Source organism: Osmia bicornis, chromosome 11 (assembly GCF_907164935.1).
Source record: "Osmia bicornis bicornis chromosome 11, iOsmBic2.1, whole genome shotgun sequence".
NCBI lineage: Eukaryota > Metazoa > Arthropoda > Insecta > Hymenoptera > Megachilidae > Osmia > Osmia bicornis.
Window position 1 is genome coordinate 409473 of NC_060226.1, and position 16114 is coordinate 425586.

Sequence of the window (16114 nt, forward strand, 5' to 3'; positions counted from 1 at the left end):
ATCACTTCCGTGAAACTCGTTCAGAATCGGCCAATCCGTTAACGCGAATCCGAATTTAATTCTAACACGCGTACAAAATCCGCAAAATACGACTCTGCTACGGGACCCAGAGACCCGACAGAGCAACTCGTCATTTGTAAAACACGCGCAAGTTAAGAACTGTACGTAAGACCAATAAACATTTGTTGTGCTCGGAAGTGTGTGAACTTCAATTAAACGTCTACCCTACTATCTACATCCACCAGGACGACTTATTTCTACAGGTATCCTCGTCCAGCGAAAGGTAAGTAAGAACCTCTACCTAGCTAACAACTTAGATACAAATCATACAAAAAAGTACGCGGAGAACTCAGTGAGAGGGAGAACTTCGCGACATTACAGTATATATAACTTCCTACTTCGTATTTCTCTTATTTTACTTGTTATTTTATTATAATTGAGTGAATAAATGAACAGGGTAACTGGTGGCGGCATATGACATATTAAATTGGATTAAATTAAATGACTTGATTTCTGATTATTAATATGTGTTTGTTTTTATTTCACCATACCTGCTGTGATTATATCTATCTGTCTTACTTTGGGTCTTATATTTATGGAATTTAGTAGAGTTTGTCTGGATTGGATGGTTTAATGAGTTTATATTGTGCACATATATTGCGTTTATAATCCTTCTGTATATTTTAAGGATGGGTTTGATTTTGATTTCTTGATTTCTTAGTTCTTAGCTTCTTATTTCTCTTGTAGTATCATGCATTGTTTCTAAGCTTTCGGAGGTTGTTTGGGTTCCTAGGCATTGTTAGTTAATTGTAGACTATAAGATATATTATACATCTTTAGCACTCCTAAATATGAATGGCATTAACTTTGGTTTATTGGTTTATTGTTCGCGGCTCATTATTCTCATTCTTATTCTTGGTCATCTGACATGTTTCAGGGACTTCTTTCTCCAATTGTGTATTTATGTTTTACGTTTCACGTTTCTATAATATCGTTCGCTACTCATTTTGTAGCTCTTCGTACCCCTTCAGGATAATGTTTTGCATATTATGGTTAACGCAATCCTAGTGCAGCTGTGACGGTTGGTGGATCTGTGAATTTTGAATATTTACGGTACTTTATGCAATCTTTTGTACATTGATTTCTCCTATCTTAACTGCAATTCGATTCTGATTTTGATCTGGAAAATGTTAATTCAGTAATGGTTAATATGGTGGATGCTCAGGGAATACTGGCATGGTACAATGTCTTTATTATTTTCTATACATACATATGTGCGTCATGATTCCTTAAATTCTTTGAAATTCTGATCTCCTGGACCGTGGATCTCATTTGACTTTCTTATAATAATGTCTGGTTGGTTTTAGTATTCATATGTCTTCTTTATTAATCAGGATTAAAAGGAGTTGAATGGAATTGTATCATTTAAATTGACTATAATATAAGGAGTTTAATTAACTGTCTATATTAGTATACTTTATTAAATTAAATTGATTGCATTTGGCGTGTTTTTGTTACATATTATATATATACATATGTTCATAATAATTTTATCTATTTTCTTCATATTAGGGACTAGTTTTCTTTTATTTCTATATTGTGGTTCAGTAATTATATGGTAGTATGTGGTGTTTATTATTTGATTAGCTTTGTTCATCACACGTTGTACTACATTGACTTACTTGCATCTGCATTAGTATTAACGTTAATATCAGACTTATCGGAGCGGTATGATAATTCAGTAACAATCTACGCAATTTATAACTATTTGAATTGATTTGACTTGCTTCAGGTTTTATGCTGATTATTTTCCTCTCCTATTAATCGTTGCGTTTTGCCTCCACTTCTGTTGGCTGGCGTAGGGTTTTCTGCAAATGGATTAATATTATGATTTACGGTTTAATATTTAATATCATGGTATCTTATGATGTTAATAGTTCTATCTCTTCCTACTATATTCATTATTTTCATCATCATTTATGTTATGGGATATGTATTGCTACTTATCGTTATTGATGATTTGCTAACAATAATTAATAATTTATTTATTTATTGCTCACTGCCTTCATTTGATGATTTGATTGTTTCTCCACCATCTTTGCTTATTAAACGAATTTGAGGTCGTGGTTGCATGAAATGTTCCTGCAAGCAAGTTTGAGCAGTTTCAATAATTTCAAGCAATAATTCCAATTATCAGTGTTACATTATGCTCACCATCTATTTCTTCTTTTGCTTTTATTCCCAGCTGATCTTCCCTTCTTTGAAGATTTAGTACTTTTCCCATTAATTGATGTGATAGGAATATATTATGTATTGTATACAATGGCTGACGTTAGCGCCATTGATTGACCTGCTCAATTTTATGTTTTATGTTGCTCTTTTCATTTACATTATCCTGGTTATCTTGGCTATGTGGGCCTCGCAGGAGGGATTCTCAGCTTCGCTGGTTTGAGCACTTCATATAAGCTCTCAATTCACTTCTTGTTATCTGTAATTCTTCTTTCAGTCACTTTGATAGTTTTAATAGATGATTATGAGGAATTCCCTATCGCACATGCATTTATTTGTTATACTATATAGCGTACCTTTCTGTTGTGGTGATCTTGTTTCTTCATTTTGTGGTAATGCGTGTACCCACTTCGCAAGAGAATCTGCTGTCTATGGTTATACTTCATACTTTACCTTTTACTTTTGACAATATTGGCATTCTGTGTTTTACTTATTCTGGCATTGCTATCTGCTATTGTCTGGCATCTTTACTTTACCTTTTACATCATTGATTCATTTTCATTTCAGTTTTATAGTTTGGTTTGAATTTTATTTGAACAGTGTGTTCAAATCGTGTGCTAGGGTTAAATATTAAATACTCTTTACTATTATTCCCTGCTGCTTGGTTGCTTGGCTGGATGTTGACGTCTGAGGTTTTGAGGTTTTGTTGGTTAATTGCTTTGCTCTGCTTATGTCGAGTCCACATATGCTCGTCTGTTTACTTGCTTGCCATGCTTCTTATGTTTAGTTCACATGTTCGCATGTTCGCATGTTTATTATTGTTCGTCCTTTTATTTTAACTGTTTCATAAACTGTTTTGTGCATCAGATGCATATTATACGCTGATTTTTGTTGAATCTTGTGATCTAGTTACGTTGCGTTTAATCACGTTTAATTATGTTTATGTTTATTATAGCTATTATGTTTATCATTTTATCATTATTTACTGTTCGTTTATCGGTTCTATTCATGGACTTATTGATTTACTGATTTATTCATTCATTCACTTACTATTGTTGCATTTTGGGGTATTCAATGTGCTATGCTTGTCGTTAGCGTTTGTGTGTGTGTGTGGAGTATGTATGGGACAAGTCATCGAGGATAGCAGCCTACGAAGACGTGGCACAGTCAACCGGGGTAAGGACTCGCCCCGGGACCTGGCTATGTTGAAGAGCAAGCCCTGCTGAAGTAGGTGAACACATGGCGCGATCACCCGTTGAGCAGGAGCTCTGGTTCCTGGTCGTGGCCGAAGAAGAAGCCCTGACCTCGCTTTGCAGGCTGGTGAAGACATGGCGCGATCACCCGTTGAGCAGGAGCTCCGGTTCCTGATCGTGGCCGAAGAAAAATGGCCTGTCCTCGTGGCAGGACAGGTGGGCGTGATGACATCTAGGATAAGCCACATCATCATTATCAACCTACCATGGTGGACGAAGACGAGCACGGTCAACTGTGGAGATACGATGTCCCTGTCCTGGCCGTGCTGAAGAGGAACCCCTGTCCTGGCAATAGTGCTCGGCAGGCGAAGAGGTGGCGCGGTCACGCCGGGAAGGCGCGATCCTGGAGGATGCTCCGGTGCCGATCGTTGCTGAAGAAAAATTCCTGCGTGTACTGCTCAGGTTGAAAATGTCCTACCGCAAAATCGGAGGTGCAACAGCGTGGATCCGCAGATGCCCCATGGTGCCTAGCGCATGGCGTTTTTGCGGGAGGACGGAATAATGCGAAATGCATTGAATTGCCAAAACGCCGTTGTGACTATACGTTGGTATTCTTTATATATCCCAAAGGATGAAAAGGTACTGGCGGCCCACACAGGGAAGAGGTTTTAGTGGGTAGTATATCCAGCCACAGGACTGTCCCCTCTGGACTACCTGCTCAAGGTCGCCCCTTCTGGACTGAAACCTACTCTTGGGCTAAACCCCACCCTTCGGGGTCGGGTTGCCAGGTTGCCCCCTTCTGGGGTTGCCTCCTTGGGTTAGCCGCCACCAAACGGGCGCCAGGCTGCCCCCTCAGGGCGGGTATGAGTTCCACACTGCCCGGGCCCCCTCTAGCCGACTAAACGAAAGGGGATCATCCTGCGCGTGCATAAATGCATTTCCTCTTCTATAAAAAAAAAAAAGAAAAAAGGTTAGATTAGGTTCCACGCTCCACCCACGGACCTATCTGGTTATCCAGGATAAGCGGGGAGGTGATACCCCGAAGTGGCGCGTCCCCAGGTGGCGGATAGGGGAATGCTCGCCATGCACTTTTCGGAGTGCATGGAGGGTAGGAGCGATAGTTCCCGCGGAGCAAACACCATGGGAAGGAAAGCCCATCAAAACCTCCTCTGTGACTGGGGGATAGAATACAGACACGGTAACTCCTGCCTGTCGTACAAGGCGACTGAAAGGGGGACGATCGCTGCCGCTGGAATGGCCGCAATGAGGACTTGGGGCGATGCAGGCGGGATCCTTGGGCTACGGCCCTTGGACTCTGGAAGGTACTACCATGCCGGTAAGGTCCAGGGCTGAGAGGCGATGAAGGTTGCAGCGGCGTCGTTGAGTTCTCCAGGGACCAGGCTGCGTGGCAGTCTGGTGCGAGTAGCGAACCCGGAGTGCCCTAGCAATTATACCGTAATCCAATGGTCACGTTTCGCTGGAACGGGAGGCTTGCCTTAACCGGCCGGTCGACGAGGATGACAACCTCTTCAAAAATCCCTAGCCCCAAGCTGCGGCACACGGTGAGGAGGGTGCCCCTGGAGTCAGCACCAGGGGTGGTTGGTGGGTGCACCAGTCACTAGCGACCAACCCCGGGGTACCTGGCGACCCCCCGGGTGTGTCTGCCTTACCCAGGTAAGGCGGCTTTGCCTGGGTGGACCTAGGTTTCGACCTACTCGTGGGACGAATATGGAAAATTCAAACTCTACAAACAAATCAGGACGGGAAGAAAAGACGACGAACCAGGCAAGGGAACCTGACACTGTCAGGACGGCGAGGGATGAGGAGACGGCGCAGCCGGGGGCCAGGAGGGCCGCGGCTCCCGCTCGGGCCAGAAGGGAGCGACCCATGTCGGCGGGATCCACCAGGGGCAACAGGGGTTCTTCTTCTGCCTCTGATAGGGGATTCTGGCGACAGCCGGTTGACAGCGAGGAGGAGTCGGATGGGTCGGTGATCTCGGTGCCGCCCACGACCCCCAGCACCTCGGCTGCGGCAAAGAGTGGACACCCCCCTACATCGGGGGATTACGTGGCCCTTTCCGCGAAGAAAGAGGAATTCCTGCGCCTGCAGCGGGAGGAGATGGAGCTCCAGGCAACTAGGGAGCTACTGGACGTCGGCGCGGCCCCCCGCCAGTCAAGCCGGTCGGCCCTGAAGCTGAGGGAGGCGGAGGAAATTGCGCGGGAGGTGCGCAACCTCCCCTCGCCAGACCTTGTGGCGCGCGCCATGGAGGGCGCCGTAAAGGTCGAGAAGGTCGCGGGGTGCTCCAAAAACCTGAAGGGCACGTGTGTCCGTGCCCTCAGGGAGGCATCCCGCGACGTGGAGGCGGTCGTAAACGAGCTGGGGCTAAGGGCCGAGCGGCACCGCGACGACAACGAAACGGAGGAGCTCAGGACCCAATTACAGCTCCGCGACGCCAAAATAGCGTCACAAGGGGAGGAGATTGCGACGCTGCGGCGGGAGCTGCAGGCTCTGCGCGAGAGGCCCCCGGCGGTAGAAGCTCTGCGCGAGAGGCCCCTGGCAGCAGGAAGGCGTCGCGGCCGTCGTCCCCGCTGAAAGAGGAGACATGGCCGAAGAGGAACTGCCGCAGGACGACCACGCCGGAGGAGATAGGGGACCCCGCCCCGGTGCGCTCACCGTCGCCCCCCAGGGGGGCTGTGGTGTGGGTTGAGGCTGGTCCCTCCGAGGACGCGGCTTCCGCCGCGCCCGAAAAGACCGGGGCGCCTGAGACCGCCGCGCTCATGGAGGGCATCACGGCCCTCATTGGACGGACTGTGGCGGGCCTCAGGCGAGAATTCGCCGGGAGCTGGCACGATGCCAAGTGACACGCGCCAAGAAGCTCCCCACCGGGAAAACCGTGCCAAATCAGCAGCCGAGGGAGCCCCCTACGGCACAAAAAGCTGCTGACCCCAAGAAAAGGGGTGCGAAGACGGCGGGACCCGGAGCGGCCGCCCAGCCAGTGGCTTCTTCCACCTTCGTCGCCGCTAGAATGGAGAGGATCCGGGAAGAGCAGCGCAGGGACACTGGAGACGTGGGCGACAGTGGTGGGCCGGAAGGCCAAAAAGGCGGAGGCGAAGAAAAAGGATGGGGTGACGGCCCCCCCCTCCGCCGCCGGCGAAGAAGATGGGGAGGAGGACGACGGCCGGGACGACCCATCCCACGGCCGCACGAAAGGAGGGAACCGCGGGGGGCAAGGCGACAAAGGAGGCCACAAAGAAGCCCCGCCTGGCCCGCCCCCCCAAAACCTCGGCGGTCACACTAACGGTCGCGCCCGGGGCGAAGACCACCTGCTGTGGCCATGATCAGGGCCAGGCAGGAGGTCGACCTCGCGGAGATCGGCATCACTGATTTCCGGCCCAGGCGCGCGGCCACTGGCGGTCTCGTCCTGGAGATCGGGACCGGGACGGAGAGGGCGGCAAAGGCGGCGGCCCTGGCTAGCCGCCTCCAAACCGTGTTCCGCGGATCCGAGGAGGTTAGGGTGGCGTGCCCCGTTAAGATGGGCTCGACGATTCGGTCACCCGTGAGGAGGTGGCAGCGGCGGTGGCAACCGGAGGCGCCTGTACCGCGGAGGAGGTTAAGGTGGGGGAGATTCGCGCCCCACCCCGTGGCCTGGGAAGGGTCTGGGTGAGGTGCCCCCTCACCGCAGCCAATAAGGTGGTCGACGCGGGGAGGCTGAGGGTCGGCTGGTCCTCAGCACGGGTCGAGGCCCTGGCGGCTCGCCCCTGCAGTGCTACCGCTGCCTGGAGACTGGATATGTCAGGCAGCGGTGTCCTTGCGGGGTCGATCGCTCGGATCGCTGCTTTAACTGCGGCGATCCGGATCATCGGGCCAGCGGCTGCACGGCCCCTCCGCGGTGCCCCCTGTGCACCGATTCAGGGCGGCCCGCGGGGCACAAAATGGGGACCAGAGGATGCCCGTCGGTCTCCTCGAAGAAAGGGCGGAAGTCCGCGAAGACGACGGCGCGCGCGAGGCAGTCCCCGGCTACACCGCCCATTGGGGTAGCGGGCCCCAGCAACGCAGCAGCAGCTGTGGAGGCAGTGGTGGAGCCGACGCGCAATGGGGCCTAAGGGTCCTTTTCTGCAGGCCAACATCAACCACTCGGCCGGGGCGCAGGACCTTTTGCTCCAAACCCTGGCCGAGTGGCAAATTGAAGTTACGGTGGTGTCGGAGCCGTACCGCGTACTGGACCGACCCAACTGGTTCGGCAACGCGGCGGTCTCCGTCGCTATCGTCCTGGGGGGTCGGCACGTCCCCCCGCCCGCCGATGTCTTAGCACGGGGGCGGGGTTTCGTGGCCGTTGACTAGGGGGGCGTAGCAGTGGTGGGCGTGTACGTGCCGCCCAGCTGGTCCCTGGAGCGGTTCGAGGAGTTCCTGGACCGGGTGGGGAGCGTTGTGGTTAGCTCCCACATCCGGCCGACGTTGGTCCTCGGGGATTTCAACTCCAAGGCAGAAGCCTGGGGGTCCCCGAGGACCGACGCGTGAGGAGCCGACTGCTCTAGGCGGCTGGCGCGGGGCTCCTGCTCCTGAACAGGGGCTCCGCCAGCACCTGCGTTCAGGCTCAGGAGGAATCCATTGTGGATCTGGGCTGGGCGACCCCTGTGGCCGGGCGCATGGTGCAAAATTGGAGGGTGGCGGCGAGAGAGACGGTGAGTGATCATCTATACATCACCTTCGGCTACTCCTTCCCGCCGCCCCCCGGCCGGCGCGTGGCCCGCCACTGCGTCGCTGGGTGCTGAAGAGGCTGGACAAGGACATGCTGATGGCCGCAGCCCTTGCCGTGGCCTGGCCAGCTCTTCCGGCCGGGCCGGTCGCGGACGTTGAGGGCGAGGCCAAGTGGTTCCGGGAGGCGATGACCGCAATATGCGACACCGCCATGCCCCGGGCCCCGCGCCTGCCCCCCCGGAGGGCGGTGTACTGGTGGTCGGGCGACATTGCGGATCTCCGATCCGAGTGTCAGCACGCCCGGCGCCAGTGGCAGCGCGCCCGAAGGGCTCGAGTCCGCGACCCGGCGAGGGAGGATCTGCTGAGGGGCACATACCAGGTCTTCGTGGTAGCCCTGAGGCAGGCCATCAGGGACGCGAAATCCTGGGCGTGGGAGGAGCTCCAGGGCTCTCTGGACGAGGACCCGTGGGGGCGTCCTTACCGGATGGTCACGGGCAAGCTCCGCGCACGGGCGCCCCCAGTCTCGGAGAGCCTAGACCCCCAGCTGCCGACGCGGGTAATAGACACCCTCTTCCCCCGTTCCGGGGGAACGTTGCACCCGCGCGACCAGCAAGGGCCGGCGGAGCCCGTCGCCTGGTCCGCCGACCTGGGGGTCACAGAGGAGGAGCTGGACGATGCCGTCAGAAGGCTCGGGGCCAAGAACCCCGCCCCGGGCCCGGACGGCATCCCCGGCCGCGCCTGGGTTATCGCGTCCGGCGTCCTAGGTCCGAGGCTGTGCCGCCTCTTCAGCGCCGCTTTGGAGCAGGGGGTGTTCCCCTCGATTTGGAAGGAGGGGCGGCTGGTCCTCCTCCGAAAGGACGGACGGCCCGCCGATTCTCCCTCTGCGTACCGGCCCATTGTGCTGTTGGACGAGATGGGAAAGCTCTTCGAGCGTTTCATCGCAATCCGCCTCGTCCACCACCTGTCGAGCGTTGGCCCCGATCTGGCCGACATCCAGTTCGGGTTTCGCGAGGGTCGCAGCACCATCGACGCTATTCAGCGGGTGCGCACCCTCGCCGAGTCGGCCACGTCCGGGGGTGGGGTGGCGCTGGGCGTCTCCTTGGACGTTACAAACGCGTTCAACACCCTGCCCCATGGGACGATACGGGGGGCGCTGGTTCACCACAACGTCCCCCCGTATCTGTAGAGGATCAACGGGGCCTTCCTGGATGGCAGGTGAATACAGTACACGGGCCGGGACGGTACGCAGCACTGGAGGGAGGTCGACCGCGGAGTGCCCCAGGGGTCCAAACTAGGCCCCCCCTTATGGAACGTGGGGTACAACGAGGCACTGCGGGTGAACCTCCCGCCCGGGGTGTGGGCCACGGTATTCGCAGATGACTACTTCCTGCTGGCCACCGGGCGGGACTGGTTGAGGACCTGCCGCCGTGCCGAGGTGGGTGTCGCCATCGTGCGAAGAGTGATCCGGGGGCTGGGTCTGGCGTTGGCTCCTCACAAGACCGGGGCCATGTGCTTCTTCGAGCCTCGGCGTGGGGTAGCCCCTCCGGCCCAGCTCTGGCTCAAGGTCGGCGGGTGCCAGATCGTGATCGGCCGGGGTCTTCGATACCTCGGCCTGTATCTCGACAGCCACTGGCGGTTCGATGTTCACTTCGACCGCCTGGCTCCCCGATTGGAACAGGTGGCGACCAATCTTGGCCGCCTGTTGCCCAACCTCGGGGGGCCGGGAGGGAGGGTTCGCCGCCTATACGTGGGAATCGTCCGGTCCATAGCCCTATACGGGGCTCCGAGATGGGCCGGCGATCTGGCGGTCAGCAGGCACAGCTGCACTCTGCTGCGGCGGGTGGAGCGCCGGCTGGCCATCAGGATTGTGCGGGGCTACTGCACGATCTCCTGCGAGGGGGCGATGGTCCTGGCGGGTTTCATCCCACTCCGGTACCAGGCGGAGGTCGAATTCAGTACATACTGGTATTCGTGAGCCCTCCGCCAGGCCGGGGAGGACCAGCCGGGGCCGACGGTCGAGGAACATCGGAGCCAGGCCCGACTGGCCGCGGCGGAAAGGTGGCAGAGATCCCTAGCAGAGGGGGCTGCCGCCGGAGGCCGCGCCGTCGGGGCGGTCCTGCCGATGATATCGGAGTGGCGGGACCGCGGCCACGGCGGCCTGTCGTTCCGGGTTACGCAGGTGCTCTCCGGACACGGGGTGTTCGGGGAGTTCCTGTGCCGCAGGAACAGGGAGTGGTGCCCCCGGTGTTGGCTCTCTGGGGCGGCGCGGGACACCCCACAGCACACGCTGGCGGAGTGCCCAGTGTTTGCGGTCGCCCGCCACGCCCTAACGGTGGAGATCGGGAAGGACCTCTCGCCGGCAGGCGTCGTGAGAAAGATACGATCCCGCTCGGAGGGGACGCGGACCTGGGCCGCGACGACGACGCTGGGGTCCGCCGCCGTAAGGGGTGCAGGGGGGGGACGATGGCGGCGTTCGCTGTCAGCCCCCCCCCCCCGGCGCGTCGGATACGGGATGGGGTAGTGGAGCGGGAGGGCCCGCGCGCCCTCCCACCTCCTGGGAGAGATTTTTACGGGGGTGTCTGTGGGGGCGGAGGGGTCGTGGTGTGGGTACAACATCCCGGACGAAATGAGCCCGGACCCCGGTCAGACCCAGGGGTGTGCGGGTGGGGAACCCGTCCTCAATCGGGGGCCCCTCTCCGTTCGCCTTTGGGGGGCCGGGTGACTCCGGGCGAAGAGTGGCGTTTCCCTCCCACGTTGGGAGTGGCGCTGGCCCCCGCAGGGGGTGTGCAACGGAGCCGAGGGAGTCCCCCTGGAGGGTCCGTAAAAATTATATTTAATTACCTCTAAACTTTAATTTTCACGATACGCTGAAAATTCAAATTTTGAACTCTTCTTAATTCTTAATTTTAATATTAATTCAATTCTTCAACTTCGAACCACCAACTCTAGTTCCCTGTTGTAAGCAAGTTGCGTGGTCAGCGAGGACAGTAATTAACGCGCCTGCGTAACGATCACAAACAAATTATATTTAGCAAGAAAGAAAGTATTTACAGTTAAAAAGAAATGCGTGGTCAGCGTCTGTACAACTATTTACACTTATTGAACTAATTACACTAATTTTATATATGTAAAGCACACGCGTGTACTGAACCTAACGATACAATAAAGCGTGGGCTGAAAATCTGTTGCGCGTGGGCAGAAACTAAGAGACTTGTAATGATCGGCGAGGACCGCGTGACACGTGTTGACACGTCGAACGATCATACAAGAAGAACAAGAATCGATCATGGCGTCGATCGTGGCGGTTCCGCGTGGAGAGGGGACCGCGTGGACAAAGTGGGCCCGAGAGGTGCTGCCGCTATCGGTAACGACGCACCAACGAAGTATTTTCGTTGCCAACTTCGCCGTTCGGCGTAGAATTGAGGAATTTCGCCAACACCTGTTAATTCTTAATTTTGTAAATTCTGAACTTTAATACATTTTTCGTGAAAATTACATTACATCAATTTAATTAAAATTACATTTTTCACGCTGCACGATCTCTAATTGGCGATCCCAAATCTTAGGCGCATTATGCTCGTGTCTCGGCTCCCTCCCGGAATCTGATCTGCGGTTTCTTCTTCTGATCCCCTCCCCTGCGCTCGCTCTCCGCAGCATCTCGAGCTCGAGCTATCACTCTCGCTGTACTTGCCGGGCAGCGGATCGTGACCGGTCTGCCCGATTCTTCTTCTCGGCGGTCGACTCTCAGTGAAACATTGCCCTATCTATTCTACCTTTTGATCTTTCGGCTGTACGCGATTTGCGCAGCTTCCTTCACACGATACCCCCTACATACCCACTACACCCTGTTAGCCAGGCATGGGTACTTCTCCTACATGGTTCCTGTGCTCATCAGCGTGCCTCTACATACATATTTACATACCTATTTTTTGCCAGTAACGCCCCACGGGAACGGCAAATCCCTGACTTTACTATTTCCCTCATTGTTTCCATTGTCTCCTTTTGGACGTCCGAGCAGGCGTTCATGTTTATGCTACTGCCCTACTCTGCTTTACTGCTCCACTGTACTTTTACTCTATTGTTTCCCACAAACTCGTACCGCCCTTACCCTACGCCGTCTTCTTTAGCGCCTTCCTCCTTACTGCCCGTTTACTACCCACCACTTGCTTTATCATCTACCTTGCCAGGCATCTGGTTCAACTTAACTCCAAACTTACCGTATGCCGCTGGACAATGCTTTCCGCTTACAGCTATTTCTCGTTATTCTCTGCCGCCCCCTATTCCGCCATTTATTTCTTTATTTATGTCTTTATTTCTTCGCTATTTCCACATTTTATATTCTGCCCAGGATCCACACCCATTCTCATTGCTGCGCACCCATCTGCTTTTACCTCTAAATCTTAATTCTAAGCTTTTAGTCCTCACGTCTAATTTAAATCCAAGATACTGAAAACCCCCCTTAATTCTAATTTCAATACAATTCTTCTTTTTCTGAAAACCTTTTTTAGCTCCTTCATAATTTTAAAATCCTGGAAATAATGAGCACTAAATTATTTTATTTTCGTGAAAATTGTATTTGGTTGCTTTTAAACTTTGATCCACACGTTTAATTTAAAACCCAAATTTTCGAACTCCTCTTAATTCCTAATCCTAACATCAATACAATTCCACAATTCCGAGCCACCAATTCTAGCTCCGTGTTAATTTTAAATTTTAATAAATTTTGAACTTTAATACATTTTTCGTAAAAATTACATTTCAGCAATTTAATTAAAATTACATTTTTCGCGCCGCACGATTCCCAATCGGCGACCTCGAATCTCAGGCGCATTATGCTCGCGTCTCGGCTCCCTTCCGGATTCTGATTCGCGGTTTCTTCTTCTGATCCCCTCCCCTGCGCTCGCTCTCCGCAGCATCCCGAGCTCCATCTATCCCTCTCGCTATACCTGCCGGGCAGTGGATCGAGACCGGTCGGCCTGATCCTTCCTCTCGCTGGCCGACTCTCGGCGAACCATGACCCTACCTACCCTACCCCTTAGGTTCTCCGATTGCGTACGCACTATACGTAGCGTTCCGCTTACGGTACCCTTACACACGTGTAGTATAGAATTGAATGAACCGAATGGATGGATGGATACATGCGACAAACGACACAAAATTTTTTCGCGTCCTTTCCCACGTCCAGAATTCGCTCATCGAGAGGCTTAGCTCATCCAAATGTGTGTTGCGGTCGAAGGTGTCCAGGCGACCCGGGCATACCCCCTACGCGGGCTCGCACGAGCACTCCCTCGTCTACGCGTTATGCTTCGCACCCTCTCCTTAATCTGGAACTCGCTCAGCGGGAGGTCTAGCTCACCCTAACGGGTGTTGCTGTCACTGGTGTCTAGGCGGCCCGGATCAATCCTCGCGCACCGGCACTCCTTCGACCACGCGATACCTTACGCTTCCATTCCTAAAACCGGATCTCGCCCATCGAGAGGATAGCTCACTCAACCCTGTGTTGCTGCCTCTGATGTCCAGGCGATCCGGCCTTACCTGATCGGATTACCTTGCCCATCGACCCAAACTGTGTTGCGCTGCAGATGACCAGACGGTTCAGGTCGGTTCGGTACGCGTTTCTATGGGCATTGCTATGCGTTGACAATGCTCTTCCGCGTTCTCTCCTTCGCCTGGTACTTTGCCATCAAGAGGCTTAGCTCGCCCAAATGTGCGAAGCGGTCGCTGGTGTCCAGGCAACCCAAGCCTTCCTTTCGCTCGTAACCATGCGAGCACTCCTCCGTTCTCGCGACCTATACCAGGCCCGAAATTCGCTCATCGAGAGGCTTAGCTCACCCAAATGTGTGAAGCGGTCGCTGGTGTCCAGGCGGCTCGGGCTCTCCCCTTCCTCGCAATCATGCGAGCACTCCTCCGTTCTCGCGACCTCTCCTAGGCTTGAAATCCGCCCATCGAAGGGCTTAGCTCACCCAAATGTGGGTTGCGGCCTCTGGTGACCAAGCGGCTCAGCTCAATTCCACTCATCTCCTGCGAAATATACGGGTAGGGAAAAAAGGATTCTTCAAGGATAAGGCACAGTTCCGGCGGTGTGTACGCACAACGGCTGTAGAGCGTCCATCAACGCACTCTATACCTTTTGTGGCTAAATGAAATCACCGTCGGTCATAAAATAGCCTGCGTTATAAGAGGAGGAGTGCTGGGGTTTACCCGCGACGTTCTTGGACGACTGAACGCCTTTAGGTCGTCCGAGTCGGTCGATGTATAAACAACATCGTAGCTACACAGATGCTCTCCATTAAAACCTTCTGGGGTTGCCGGAGGTGTCTGTGGCCGATACGGAACGAGTTTTTAGTGGGTATTAGGGTACTGTAACGATCCAACTCAAGAAAACTTGAGTTGGTACATACCTTCGAGTCCTACACTGCCCGAGACACCTCCTAACCCGACGGGTCCTAACCCAATAGGCGCCATTGCACACGGACCCGGGGTGTAGCCGACACCGGAAGCCGGCGGAGCGAAGTGCTGCGCCCGATCTTCCTCGCGGGCGGGCGGTGGGTTGCTCCTCCCCGTAGCCTGTGAGGAGATCGAGGCGCGGGGACTGCAGGCGGTACGGGCTGTGAGGCCCGGCCGCCATTGCACGCAGCTCCCCCGCGATGGAGCCGGCACTGGGTGCGACGCCTGGTGCCGGCTGGGGGAGTTGTTACTCCCCCGATGAGGGGCGCCTTCAGCGCACGGCGGGGGAGGCTCCGGAGTTACAGTAATCAGGTCCCGGAGCCTCTGCCGTACGCCAGAGGAGGTCGCCGTGGGGTTTTAGTCAGTAGGAATCTGACACTCCCCCGCTGCCCTCCCACAGCGGCGGCGGGGGGTCTTATCTAAGATTTCTCCACTAAAAAAAAAAGGTTATGTTAGGGGTTTTTTTATTTTTTCTCACTTTTTATTTTTTTTTCATTTTTTCATACTTTTTTATTTCTTTCGTTTTTTCATACTTTTATCATTTTTTTTTTTCATTATTTCATACTTTTTTATTTTTCTCATTTTTTCATGTTTATTTCATTTTTTATTTCCTTGTTTTTTTCATTGAAAACATTTTTTTTTCATTTTCTTAATGTACTCACTGAAATCAGTGCTGAAACCACGTTTCGCACGATTTTAGTTTTCGACCCCTACCAGGGCGGCGGGTGGGAGTTAAAATAAGTTGGAATCCCCACATCAAGGGCTATCTATGGCAAAAAATCAGGTTAATCTGAGGTTACCCCGTCAACCTGAACCAAACTATATCATTATTACTATATCTGCGTTAGATGTGTAATAAACATTTAATAACAATGCCATTATTACTATATCTACATTGGCGATAATGTAATATACCGATGCATTCCCACAGATCAATGTACATTTGATAACAATATCATTACTACTATATCTACATTAGATATCATGTAATATACTGATCCCTTCCCACAGATCAATGTACATTGATAACAACATCGTTGATACTATATCTACATTGGATATAATGTAATATACTAATCCCTTCCCACAGATCAATGTACACATAATAACAGTATCGTTATTACTATATCTCCATTAGATATCATGTAATATACTGATTTGTTCCCACAGACCAAGGTTCATTTAATCACAATATCATTATTACTACATCTACATTAGATCTATTGTAATATACTGATTCCTTCCCACAGATCAATGCACATTTGATAACAATACCATTATTACTATATCAACATTACATATAATGTAATATACTGATCCCTTCCCACAGATCAATGTAGATTTAATAACAACATCCTTGATACTATATCTAGATTAGATATAATGTAATATACTAATCTCTTCACAGAGATCAATGTATATTTAATAACAACATCGTTGATACTATATCTAGATTGGATATAATGTAATATACTAATCCCTTCCCACAGATCAATGTACATATAATCACAGTATCGTTATTACTATATCTACATTAGATATGTAAT

General features: G+C 52.4%; 1 long non-coding RNA gene across 1 annotated transcript; it reads right to left on the reverse strand.

Moving 5' to 3' along the window:
• Positions 1–1605: 1605 nt before the first annotated feature.
• Positions 1606–2895, reverse strand: LOC114881952. Its single transcript, XR_003790356.2, has 4 exons — positions 2586–2895; positions 2215–2488; positions 2061–2142; positions 1606–1868 (listed from the first exon to the last, which is right to left on the reverse strand). It is a non-coding gene; the product is annotated as an uncharacterized LOC114881952 (long non-coding RNA).
• Between the last annotated feature and the right edge of the window lie 13219 nt (positions 2896–16114).